The sequence below is a fragment of the Hoplias malabaricus genome, chromosome 3, assembly GCF_029633855.1.
Source record: "Hoplias malabaricus isolate fHopMal1 chromosome 3, fHopMal1.hap1, whole genome shotgun sequence".
Taxonomy (NCBI): Eukaryota; Metazoa; Chordata; class Actinopteri; order Characiformes; family Erythrinidae; genus Hoplias; species Hoplias malabaricus.
Window position 1 is genome coordinate 2,302,341 of NC_089802.1, and position 13,869 is coordinate 2,316,209.

The window sequence follows — 13,869 nt, forward strand, 5'->3', positions numbered from 1 at the left end:
TCCTTCTCTCTCTCGCACTCCCTCTCTCTCTGTATTTCTCTCTTTCTCTCTCTCTCTGTATTTCTCTCTTTCTCTCTCTCTGTATTTCTTTCTCTCTCTCTCTTTCTCTCTCTTTCCTTCTCTCTCTCTCTCTCTCTTTCCTTCTCTCTCTCGCGTTCTCTCTTTCTCTCTCTCTCTGTATTTCTCTCTCTCTCTGTATTTCTCTTTCTGATTTCTTTATAATCACTCTTTGTACTTATTTTTCTCCTCCAAATCTCTCTCTCTCTCTCTCTCTTTCTTTCTCTCTCTCTCTCTCTCTCTCTCTTTCTTTCTCTTTCTCTCTCTCTGTATTTCTCTCTCTATTTCTCTCTCCTTCTCTCTCTGTATTTCTTTCTCTCTCTCTTTCTCTCTCTTTCCTTCTCTCTCTCTCTCTCTCTCTCTTTCCTTCTCTCTCTCGCACTCCCTCTCTCTCTGTATTTCTCTCTTTCTCTCTCTCTGTGTATTTCTCTCTTTCTCTCTCTCTCTGTATTTCTCTCTCTCTCTGTATTTCTCTTTCTGATTTCTTTCTCTTTCTCTCTCTCTGTATTTCTCTCTCCTCTCTCTGTATTTCTTTCTCTCTCTCTCTTTCTCTTTCCTTCTCTCTCTCTCTCTCTCTCTCTCTCTCTTTCCTTCTCTCTCTCGCGTTCCCTCTCTCTCTGTATTTCTCTCTTTCTCTCTCTCTCTGTATTTCTCTCTCTCTCTGTATTTCTCTTTCTGATTTCTTTATAATCACTCTTTGTACTTATTTTTCTCCTCCAAATCTCTCTCTCTCTCTCTCTCTCTTTCTTTCTCTCTCTCTCTCTCTCTTTTTCTTTCTCTTTCTCTCTCTCTGTATTTCTCTCTCTATTTCTCTCTCCTTCTCTCTCTGTATTTCTTTCTCTCTCTCTCTTTCTCTCTCTTTCCTTCTCTCTCTCTCTCTCTCTCTCTTTCCTTCTCTCTCTCGCACTCCCTCTCTCTCTGTATTTCTCTCTTTCTCTCTCTCTGTGTATTTCTCTCTCTCTCTCTCTCTGTATTTCTCTTTCTGATTTCTTTCTAATCACTCTTTGTACTTATTTTTCTCCTCCAAAGACACGCACAGATGACAGTATTTTCCTTTTTCCTTTAAACTCTGATCCTCAGTGAATTATCTTTACTTCAGAACAAGCAGAAAACAGCAGCTGATGTCTCTAATTCCACCTTAAATGGTGAAGAAATTACATTCTGGCACCTGGTGTTAGTGCAGCATTTAAGGTGGAACTGAAGGTCTGAACGTACATCTGAAGAATGAGAATCTGAGCTGAGCTCCATGTCACAGAAGAGTGAGGAGAGGGGGGTAATCTGTGATTAAAGGAGAATGAGGCCCTGAATGTAGCTCCTCTGATATCACTGCAGAGCTGCTACAGAGCGGCGCTAGTCGCCTGGGAATGAAGCGCTGCTCTGTTTTATTTCTGTGTACTTGAAGGTCATCCTGGGGAAGATTTTAACCGCTGCACCCTGTAACTCCAAAGCTCCAAAGTAACTGCTTCCTATTGTTGCTGAGTATTTCCTTGTGGAGATTGTGCATGTGGTCATTGAAAGCTTTTGGATGTACGATGTATCTGACTCTGTTCCAAAAGGAACAGTGATTGCACTGGTAACCGTGTGAATTTACAGTGAACTTTTTGGATCCACTCGGCTCGGCACGGCTCGACTCACTTTTATCCGGGCGCTTTTCCACTAGCACAGCTTCTCCGCGAAATGGAGCTGGTGGCTGCCGCTGTGAGTCGGATAAAAACAAATGTGAAGGCAGCTGTAAGCGGCGAGTTTGTGCTGGAGCTCTGCATTTCGTGGTGATTGACAGTGACAGGTCTCTCTGGCCAATCACACTCAATTCGTTTGGAACCGTAAATGAGCAGGGAAAAAGTAACGGGTTCCAGGGCCCAGATTTGACCAGTGGAATAGCAAAAGAGCCGAGCCGAGCCGAGTGGGTCGAGTAGCGTCATAATCCCGGAAATTAAACATGGGGACTGGTCACACAATGTGTTTCCACTCCTGCCATTTGCAAACAAACACAAACCGAAAAACAACAGGCAGCGATCCATCTTCCCAACAGCTTCATTAGCCGCTGACCCGCTCCACATTATGTTTCAGGGTGTGACGTGCGTCAGATTATTGGGGAAATATGAAGATCAATACATAAACAAACAGCAGCCTGGGGTGAGCGTGGCAGCGGAAAACTGCTCAGCGTCTGTCACACAGCGTCCGATAAATGGCCCACGCCTGAGGCTGCGCTCCGACATAATAACACACACACAACTCGGTAATGAATCAGACCCGAGCTGGGGTCCGAACCCTGCCCGATTCACACGAATCAACGGTGGATAAATCTGTTGTACTCCAGACCCACATTAGTCCCAACCAACCCACGTCCAGATCAATGAAATCCTCAACCACTTAGAGTCGACAACCTCTGGGGCAAGGGCAGATTGTGGAGGTCCGTGGAGTTCGGAATGCTCTTAATGACCGATAATTTCTGCCCCCTGCGTATGTGCATGCGTTTCAGGTATTGATCCGGGTCTCAGATGGAAGTTAATGTCAGAACGTTGTGTATAATGTTAGTGGAACGGCACTAGATCAGAGTTAGAGACGCGGTGCATTAACACACGGTTAAATCGACAGACGAGAGGTCAATCCTTTCCTCCTCCTGAAATTTGCCCCTGAGGCTGGATGCTATTCAGATCAATGGTATATTAATGGTTTGAAATAGCTGCTCTCAGCTTTGCTCTACATTTTTAATCCTGCTCCAAATTGGACATATACAGTTCTCTAACAGCTTCTCCACACATTTGGTTCCTTGAGGAGAGAGAAAAACCTTCACGTCATGTAAGACAGGTTCTCCGATAGGCTCCAGTAGACATTTGTGTGAAGAACATGAATGTTTAAAGAAGAACTTCTTTAAGAACACAATCCTTGTGTCTAAACTTAATTTCCATATTATCTCAGATTGTTATTCTTATTCTGATGGTGCATATCATTTAACAATCTCTACAGCAGGTAGTGTCTCTGTCACAGCTCCAGGGTCCTGGAGGTTGTGGGTTCGAGTCCCGCTCTGGGTGACTGTCTGTGAGGAGTGTGGTGTGTTCTCCCTGTGTCTGCGTGGGTTTCCTCCGGGTGACTGTCTGTGAGGAGTGTGGTGTGTTCTCCCTGTGTCTGCGTGGGTTTCCTCCGGGTGACTGTCTGTGAGGAGTGTGGTGTGTTCTCTCTGTGTCTGTGTGGGTTTCCTCCGGGTGACTGTCTGTGAGGAGTATGGTGTGTTCTCTCTGTGTCTGTGTGGGTTTCCTCCGGGTGACTGTCTGTGAGGAGTGTGGTGTGTTCTCCCTGTGTCTGCGTGGGTTTCCTCCAGGTGCTCCGGTTTCCTCCCACACTCCAAAAACACAAGTTGGTAGATTGATTGGTGACTCAAAAAGTGTCCGTAGGTGTGCGTGAATGTGTGTGTTGCCCTGTGAGGGACTAGTTCCCCCTCAGGGGTGTGTTTCTGCCTTGCGCCCAGTGATTCTGGGTAGGCTCCAGATGCACCGCGACCCTGAACTGGACAATGAATGAACAAATGAAATCAGGGGAGCTTCTGTTTAAGATGATATAAGATGTTCTTTATAGTCCCCTAAGGGAATTTCTCTTGGACTACACCTAGCTACAATTCCTACAACATTTCTCACACATACACATACACACACATGCACATACAGTATACACTGCATAATAAAACTTCTCAAATTACACCACTCTCAGTCCTGCAGCACTGCACATCACCCCGAGTACGGCACAAACCCCAGACCTTATTAAAAACATTATTCAAACTGGAACCATTGCATTTTACTTATTAAGTCTACCCCTTGGGAGACTGTACCTTCCGCCCTATGGCAGGACTTTGTTTGTAATAAAGCCCTGCAGCTGCCCCAATGACCCCCTGTTTATGACCCCTGGTGTAATGTAATTCTGTTTAATGACCCTTCTGTTAAATCTGAAGAAATTATTTCAAGGAGCAACTGAATGCAGCATCAGTCCTGAAACAGTCACATGACCAGAAACACACACCTGAGGACAGGTGATTGATTGCACCTGGTTGTGTGTGAGGCTTGGAGAGTTCAGGTTTTTATTGAAACAAGGGAATCTCGCTGGATTTTAACATCTCACTGGGCTTCTGTTGGGACCCGGAAGCAGGAGAGGTGTCAGTGTTGTGTGAGTACTTTGCAGATGTTGTTATTGTTGTGTTCAGCTCTGTGTTGGTGACGTGCAGACGGCTGCGACTGTTCGAATCTGGCCTCTCAGTTCTTGGTCTAGAAAGTGGGAAACATTCATGTTTCAGATTTAAAGTTAAAAGAAGAGTAGGTGTAATCCACCGCTGTAATATTTAGGCCAAAAACAGGGAATAAAATTGATTTAATAAACTATAAATAATAGAAGGTTATTTATTGTATCCTTTATATTATGAGAGATGTTAGCACATACAGTAATGTAGAAAAAGACTGTCCACAGGTGTGCGTGAGTGGCTGGATGAGTGCGTGAGTGGCTGAGTGAATGTGTGAAACTGTCTAGAGGTGGGTGGGTGTGTGTGAGTGAGTGACTGGGTGAATGTGTGAAACCCTCCATGGGTGTGAGTGTGTGAGTGACTAGGTGAGTGTGTGAATGACTGGGTGAGTGTGTGAACCTGTCCACAGGTGTGAGTGTGTGAGTGACCGGGTGAGTGTGTGAATCTGTCCACAGGTGTGAGTGTGTGAGTGTGGGACACTGTCCACAGGTGTGTGTGTGTGATGCCCTGTGCAGGAAGTCTCCAGACCCACTGCAACCTGATCAGGATGAAGCACTTACAGAAGATGAATGAAAGAAAGTTGTTATTCGTCCAGCTCCGTCCACAGTGGAGTGTAAGCAGGAGGCAGGGTTATATCTTAAATTCATAAAGAGAGGAGGGAGGATGTAAAACGGCGAAGCCTCTATGAATCAGGAAAGTAGGCCAAGTCATGTTTTCGTCCTTTGGATTGCACAACACTGGTGAGTGTTGGTGAGAACCGCTCGGAGGTATTCGGTCACTTTAGACCCATGAGATCACCCTCTCCTCCTCCAGGTCGTGTAAAAGGGACTGGAGCGTTTCTTCCTGCCGCGCTCAAAGCTGTCGTGAGATCATCTCTGTCCTGACCTACAAACAATCCCAAAAATCCTGTGTACTTCATGAGACGTGCCAGAAAGGAGAGGGAAGCTGAAGGGGGATTTCTGTTGTCGGATATTGGAGGGCAGGGCTGGAGTAAGGAGAGGGGGGGGTTGTGATTAGATGAAAAGATGAGAAAGCTGTACAACAAAAGAAGGTGGAAACAATCCATTTCTTTTAAACGCTGTGTACAGGTTTTTGAGCACAAACAGGGAGCTGTTTATCAAGTCTTTACCATATCAGTTCTTTCCTTTCAAAGTCCTCACAGGTGCCAGCTCCTGGGAACCCCGGGGGGCTCTGATAAATAAGGGGTTGTTAATGTCCTGGACGAAAGCAACATTGGAGAATAATAAGTCTGTTTTAACGTCTTACATTTGAGTCTTTCTTTGTCCTCATAAATGCTTTCTCGGCTGTTTGAAACACTGGTTACTTTCAAATGCTCTATAGAGAGTTTTACTCACTTACTATTGAACTTACTCTTCTCTCACAGTGTCCACAAAATGTGTCCTGTAGTAAATTCAGACCTGGAGGTTATGGGTTCGAGTCCCACTCCGGGTGACTGTCTGTGAGGCGTGTGGTGTGTTCTCTCTGTGTCTGCGTGGGTTTCCTCCGGATGACTGTCTGTGAGGAGTGTGGTGTGTTCTCTCTGTGTCTGCGTGGGTTTCCTCCGGGTGACTGTCTGTGAGGAGTGTGGTGTGTTCTCTCTGTGTCTGCGTGGGTTTCCTCCGGGTGACTGTCTGTGAGGAGTGTGGTGTGTTCTCTCTGTGTCTGCGTGGGTTTCCTCCGGGTGACTGTCTGTGAGGAGTGTGGTGTGTTCTCTCTGTGTCTGCGTGGGTTTCCTCCGGGTGACTGTCTGTGAGGAGTGTGGTGTGTTCTCCCTGTGTCTGCGTGGGTTTCCTCAGGGTGACTGTCTGTGAGGAGTGCGGTGTGTTCTCTCTGTGTCTGCGTGGGTTTCCTCCGGGTGACTGTCTGTGAGGAGTGTCGTGTGTTCTCTGTGTGTCTGCGTGGGTTTCCTCCGGGTGACTGTCTGTGAGGAGTGTGGTGTGTTCTCTCTGTGTCTGCGTGGGTTTCCTCCGGGTGACTGTCTGTGAGGAGTGTGGTGTGTTCTCTCTGTGTCTGCGTGGGTTTCCTCCGGGTGACTGTCTGTGAGGAGTGTGGTGTGTTCTCTCTGTGTCTGCGTGGGTTTCCTCCGAGTGACTGTCTGTGAGGAGTGTGGTGTGTTCTCTCTGTGTCTGCGTGGGTTTCCTCCGGGTGACTGTCTGTGAGGAGTGTGGTGTGTTCTCCCTGTGTCTGCGTGGGTTTCCTCAGGGTGACTGTCTGTGAGGAGTGCGGTGTGTTCTCTCTGTGTCTGCGTGGGTTTCCTCCGGGTGACTGTCTGTGAGGAGTGTCGTGTGTTCTCACTGTGTCTGTGTGGGTTTCCTCCGGGTGACTGTCTGTGAGGAGTGTCGTGTGTTTTCCTCTGTGTCTGCGTGGGTTTCCTCCAGATGACTGTCTGTGAGGAGTGTGGTGTGTTCTCTCTGTGTCTGCGTGGGTTTCCTCCGGGTGACTGTCTGTGAGGAGTGTGGTGTGTTCTCTCTGTGTCTGCGTGGGTTTCCTCCGGGTGACTGTCTGTGAGGAGTGTGGTGTGTTCTCCCTGTGTCTGCGTGGGTTTCCTCCGGGTGACTGTCTGTGAGGAGTGTGGTGTGTTCTCTCTGTGTCTGCGTGGGTTTCCTCCGGGTGACTGTCTGTGAGGAGTGTGGTGTGTTCTCTCTGTGTCTGCGTGTGTTGCTGCTCAAAAAGGGAGACAACTTACCTTTTAATGACCTTAATCTAAGATAAGTTGTGGATGATCCGTGTCCGAAAACCATTCATTATATAGCTCTTCTTTTCTTAGCTTGGTGTCTCTGATAAAAACATCAGTAGACTCTCGTTATGTTTGGGATTTCTCACACTTTCAGCATCAGATATGATTTTATAAAATTGTAGCGTGAACCAGACATTGAGGTTTCCAGCATCTGTCCTGGAGCAGACCTGCCCTTCAAATCCAGCTCAGTGTCACACCAGTTTGTGCTTTAGTCAGATTGAAAGAGTGCGTTTCGTCACACGGTTACATCACTTTGTTCTGTAATGTGACATTGTCATGGGTTTTCACTTAATTGAATTATCAACTTCAGTTATAAAATTAAAACTAATCTTATTTTGCTGCACTAAAAAAACAATAAAGGCAGGAGAAAAGTCATTTTATGTACTTTTCTTTTGGATTTAATGGGAACGAGTGTCAAGTTGTAGTTAGCGTTAGCTAAAGTAAGGTGGCTATCATAGGAACTGCTTAGAAGTAATAAAATTTGCCTCTGTGTTAATCTTAAATCTGTAAACAATATCAGGTCTTTGTCTGTGTTTGAGTGACTGCTACATTGGATTTGTACATTTGTAAATAGTGAAAAATTGTGATAATTGTGATGAATAACTCAACAAGGTTCACAGACTGCACTCTCCCATTTAAGTGACTTTATCACAGAGTGGAGTCGGAACAGGTGGCCTATTCACTGCTGACGTACATGAAATAGATGTTGTGAAGCAGGGAAATGTTCAGGGAGCGTGGTATTCCAGGGGCTAGAGTGAGAACCACTGGTTTAACCTGATATTGTGAGTATTTACTTTGTGGCTAACGCTAATGCACTGGTCATTTCCTATAATGGCTGGAAATGAACACCTGCTCCATGTGGATGGGTGTATAATGCTGTAAATACACCACCCAATTCATTCTTCACTCCATCTGAGTCCAGATGTACTGCCGTGGCCTGTGGTGTGTGTGTGCGTGTGTGTAATTGCAATGCTAGCTACATAGCTAGCTCAGAGGGGATTTTACCAGTAAGGGCCTCATAATACAGGCAGGTAATTGATACAAGGTCTCAGCCCTCGGCCACCGATCGCAGCAGCAACCCGAGCCTCAAAGATGAGGAGCATTAGTTCTGCTAAGCTAACCACGAAAGCTAATTGCAGGAAGGACAAGCTGCAACCCTTGCCCCGTGGTCATGAACCCATTGAATTAACACAAGGGGGAAGAGTTTCATAGCCGTGGACGGCACACAAAAGTGGCTTGTACTGAAAAGGGGCTGCAATCTGACTACAGTTTAAAAGAGGATAACAAACGAATGTTTTACCAAGTCCCCTGTGGTGTAACCCCTGCCCCTGCCTCGCCCCGCCCTGCCTCTGTGAGCCCTGACATCGGAGGACAGTACATTGAGACTCGCTGCCATTCAGAGGCCGGGCTTGAATTGTTTGAACAATGCACAGTTATATAGTCTTCAATCTGAATTAGTGATCTCAAGCGGCTCAGGAATGGCCCCCGGTCACTCTCAGGTTTCCTGACGGTAGGTTCCCAGCGGAGAGCAGCAGGTGAACTCCGGGCGAGAGAAACAGACTCCTGCCACTTCGCGCCTTGTGGTTTTCATCTCTTTAAAAGTTATAATGGACCATTTGAGCTGTCAAATGTATTCTCAACGTCGAAGGCAAATGCCAGCAGTTGAAGCCACCTGACACCTGTTACCGTGCCGTGCCGATGGGGTCGTTACAGAAGCTCCAGCTCATTCCTGGGGATTAATGCTTTCTCTTCACTTGCCCCACTAAAATCTCTAAGGTGATGATTCCCAATCCAGGCCCTGGAGGACAGGTCCGCTACCTTGGACCAAGAGTACCATCTGTCCTCCATTTTGTGTTTTATCTGTTCAAACACCTCCAGTTCAGCTCAGAAAGGGCCTGTTAATGCAGCAGATTAGTCGGATCAGGTGGTTCCAGGGCAAGGAGAATCTCAAAATACAGGTCTGCTGTAGGGTGTCCTTGCTCTGGCATTTGTGGTCTTCTCCTTACGCTATTGGTGCTTTTCCAGTACATGGTATCTACTCAACTCAGCTGTACTTGGCTTTTCCATCAGGTAAATTTGGTCCTGGACCTTGACCTCGTGGTTCAGAGCGAGCTGAATAGAGACTAAACTCTAGACCAAGAGATGAGGAGTCATTCTGCAAGAGGGTCTCTGGCATAGAGTAAGTGTATCAGAAGATGCCAAGACTCTGACTCTACTTCTGGCTTCAGTGGATTAAATTCTATCGTTAGTTAAGGGCGTAAGTTGTGGGTTTCCTCCGGGTGACTGTCTGTGAGGAGTGTGGTGTGTTCTCCCTGTGTCTGCGTGGGTTTCCTCTGGGTGACTGTCTGTGAGGAGTGTGGTGTGTTCTCCCTGTGTCTGCGTGGGTTTCCTCCGGGTGACTGTCTGTGAGGAGTGTGGTGTGTTCTCTGTGTCTGCGTGGGTTTCCTCCGGGTGACTGTCTGTGAGGAGTGTGGTGTGTTCTCTGTGTCTGCGTGGGTTTCCTCCGGGTGACTGTCTGTGAGGAGTGTGGTGTGTTCTCTGTGTCTGCGTGGGTTTCCTCAGGGTGACTCTCTGTGAGGAGTGTGGTGTGTTCTCTCTGTGTCTGCGTGGGTTTCCTCCGGGTGACTGTCTGTGAGGAGTGTGGTGTGTTCTCTCTGTGTCTGTGTGGGTTTCCTCCGGGTGACTGTCTGTGAGGAGTGTGGTGTGTTCTCTGTGTCTGCGTGGGTTTCCTCCGGGTGACTGTCTGTGAGGAGTGTGGTGTGTTCTCTCTGTGTCTGCGTGGGTTTCCTCCGGGTGACTGACTGTGAGGTGTGTGGTGTGTTCTCTCTGTGTCTGCGTGGGTTTCCTCCGGGTGACTGTCTGTGAGGAGTGTGGTGTGTTCTCTCTGTGTCTGCGTGGGTTTCCTCCGGGTGACTGATTGTGAGGTGTGTGGTGTGTTCTCTCTGTGTCTGTGTGGGTTTCCTCCCACAGTCAAAAACACATGTTGGTAGGTGAAATGGTGACTCAAAAGTGTCCAAAGTTGTGAGTGTGTGTCGCCCTGTGAAGGACTGGATCCCACTTTGCATCCAGTGTTTCTGGGAAGGCTCTTGACCCACTGCAACTCTGAACTGGATAAGGGTTACAGACAATGAATGAAATAGTTAATTAATTCATTCTGTTACGGTTCTCAGGGTTGTGGGTGTAAACTCCTCGTCCAGTCACTTCTGTCTACAGTCCAAGCACACATCCTCCACAGGTGTGTGTGTGGTGCTCTGTTCAGGGCATGTCCCTGCCTTGTGCCCAATGATTCCAGGGCAGTATCCAGACCCTGAACTGGATGAAGTGGTTACAGAAGAATGAATGAAAGAATGAATTAAAAGTTAACTCTTTATATACTGGTCATTTTCAGGGTGTGATGTCGTAACATTAAGAAAGGGGAAACAGACTGATGCCTGAGTTTCAAGCCAAAAGTCTCCTCCTCTGAGTATCTCATCTGACTGAAAGCATTTCTCCAGCGCAAACACAGACTGAAGTATGATAAAGCTGGGATACGGACTGTGAGAAACCTGAAGGTGAAACGTGAACCCGACCCAAACCCGACGAATCTTTGAAAAACGATGTCCCGGGCTGATCGCTATCCATCGGATCGTTACAAACACTTGTGTCTCTAGTATCATCAAAAGCCCCCTCTTGACCTAACTGGACATTTGTTTAAGGCTCATGTGAATGAAAGTCAATGAGCAGTGGGCTCTCCTTCCCAAAGACACTGATCCTGAGCCCCCCCACCCCCCTGACCCTGCCTCACCTGATCTCCCCTCACCCCTGACCTCAGTGAGTTCCAGGTCACGAGAATTTGCTCATAGTCCTGTCCTTCTTAATTCCTCACTTCCCCTCCAGCAGCTCTCACACACATTCACTTCCCCAGAAAGGTCTCTCCCTGAATGCCCATCCTTCCCACAGTCCTCTGGGTTTGATCAGTGGCCCCTGAGCAGGGCCCTAACCCTTTTGTATCCTGTGGCTCTGAATGTGATACTGTTACTGTGCTAATTGGGCAATTGATCAGAGAGAGGGGGGGGGGTAGAGAGTGGACTCTGGGAGGGATTAACATGTGTCTCTGTGAGTCAGCTGTGATTTTCTTCAACACACACACACACACACACACACCTTTCACCTGGGTCTTTCTCACCTGAGAGCGAGGTGAGAGTGAGACAGATGAGACTCGTGTAAATGAGATGTTGGCTCTGAGACAGATATTTGAGATGAGGTCAGAGGAGCGGAGCAGAGGTTTTCTGGTTGATTTTTCTGTAAAAAAAACAGTTCCTCAGTGACTTTCTGCACTGCAACAAAACAGTTACTGGATAAAGAAATGTACTCTTCAAAATGAAGAAAGCTACTACACAAGGTTCTTCATACGATGCCACAGAAGAAGCATTTTCCTAATACCTTTAAATAGGTACCCTTACCCTTAAATATACCCTTAAGATCGAGTGAGGGGTTTTTAAACCTTTAAAAGGGAACCCTTTGTAGCACCTTGTTTTTTGAAAGTGACAGTCACTATTTTAATCAAAAAACACTTTTGAACTAAAGTTCTGAGGATGTTTCCTCACCATTAGCCTGTTCACGAGGCCCCAGTGTCTGTAGTGTGTTTTCCATCCACCAAATTATGCCCAAATTAAGAGTTTAACGCTTGGACGAAGTGGAAAAGTTAGAATATCACACAGGGGTTTTTCTAATAAAAGGTGATGTTCAGCTGGTTTATACACTGCTCCTGCGCCTACCGCACAGCACCCGAGCGTCTTCTTTTAGAGCAGGTGTGACTCACCTAGTCACTCACACTCACCTAGTCACTCACTCTCACCTGTGGACAGTTTCACACACTCACCCAGTCACTCACTCTCACCTAGTCACACACACTCACCCAGTCACTCACACACTCACCTAGTCACACACACACTCACCCAGTCACTCACACAATCACCCAGTCACTCACACACTCACCTAGTCACTCACTCTCACCTGTGGACAGTTTCACACACTCACCCAGTCTCTCACACACTCACCCAGTCACTCACTCTCACCTAGTCACACACACTCACCCAGTCACTCACACACTCACCTAGTCACACACACAATCACCCAGTCACTCACACAATCACCCAGTCACACACACACTCACCCAGTCACTCACACAATCACCCAGTCACTCACACACTCACCCAGTCACTCACACAATCACCCAGTCACTCACACAATCACCCAGTCACTCACACACTCACCTAGTCACACACACAATCACCCAGTCACTCACACACTCACCTAGTCACACACACACTCACCCAGTCACTCACACAATCACCCAGTCACTCACTCTCACCTGTGGACAGTTTCACACACTCACCCAGTCACCTACACACTCATCCAGTCAGTTGGTGCTGCCCAAATATGGCTGTATTGATTATTTAATGTGTGTGTGAATTATTACGTTAATGTTCCGACAGATTTATCACTTACAGAAATAAATATATAAAAAACGAGGGTGAATCAGGTGACTGTGTTTTGTTCTTCAGCTCTGTCTCTCTCTCCCTCTCTGGAATTCCCACTCACACCCCTCCCATGTTCTCCACTCCGACAGAGTGAGTAGGTGTGTGATGTATTTACTGCAGGTGTGAGAAGTGTGTTAGGTGAGTGTTGTTGCCCCCACCCCTCTTGAGTGTGCTGGGTCTCTGGACGCTGCAGGGGGTGGTACTGAGCCTGGGGGTCTGTCGCCTAATTACTCTCTAATGTAACCGCTGTTCTTTAGAAGAGGTGTTGTGTCACCTGCTGCTTCACCTTTTAAAGTCAGTGCACTGTAGGGAGGGGTCAGGACCACTGGTAGAACACACACACACACACCATCTCTATCACCATCATACTACACACAGCAACTCCCCACAAACAGAATACTTAACACACACACCCCATCTCCATCACACTACACACTCACACTACACACAACAACACACACACCCCATCTCCATCACACTACACACAGCACACACTGTCACACTACACACAACAACACAACACACACAGTCACACCATACACAGCACACACACACAGCACACACTGTCACACTACACACAACACACGCAGTCACACCAAACACAGCACACACAGTCACACTACACACAGCACACGCAGTCACACCAAACACAGCACACACAGTCACACTACACACAACACACGCAGTCACACCAAACACAGCACACACACACAGTCACACCAAACACAGCACACGCAGTCACACCAAACACAGCACACACAGTCACACTACACACAGCACACACTGTCACACTACACACAACAACACAACACACACAGTCACACCATACACAGCACACACACAACACACACAGTCACACCATACACAGCACACACTGTCACACTACACACAGCAACACAACACACGCAGTCACACCAAACACAGCACACACACAGTCACACTATACACAGCACACACACATACAGTACACAGTCACAGAGCACACACGCAGTCACACTACACACAACAACACACACAGTCACACTATACACAGCACACACACACAGTCACACTGCACACACAGTCACACAACAACACAACACACACAGTCACACTACACACAACAACACACACAGTCACACTATACACATCACAATACACACAACAACACACACAGTCACACTATACACATCACAATACACACACACACAACACACTACACACAGCAAACACACGCACACACAAACAGTCACTACAAAAAACAACAACACACACACACGCGCTGTCACACCATGCACAGCACACTATACACAGCACAAACACAGTCACAGTACACACAACACACG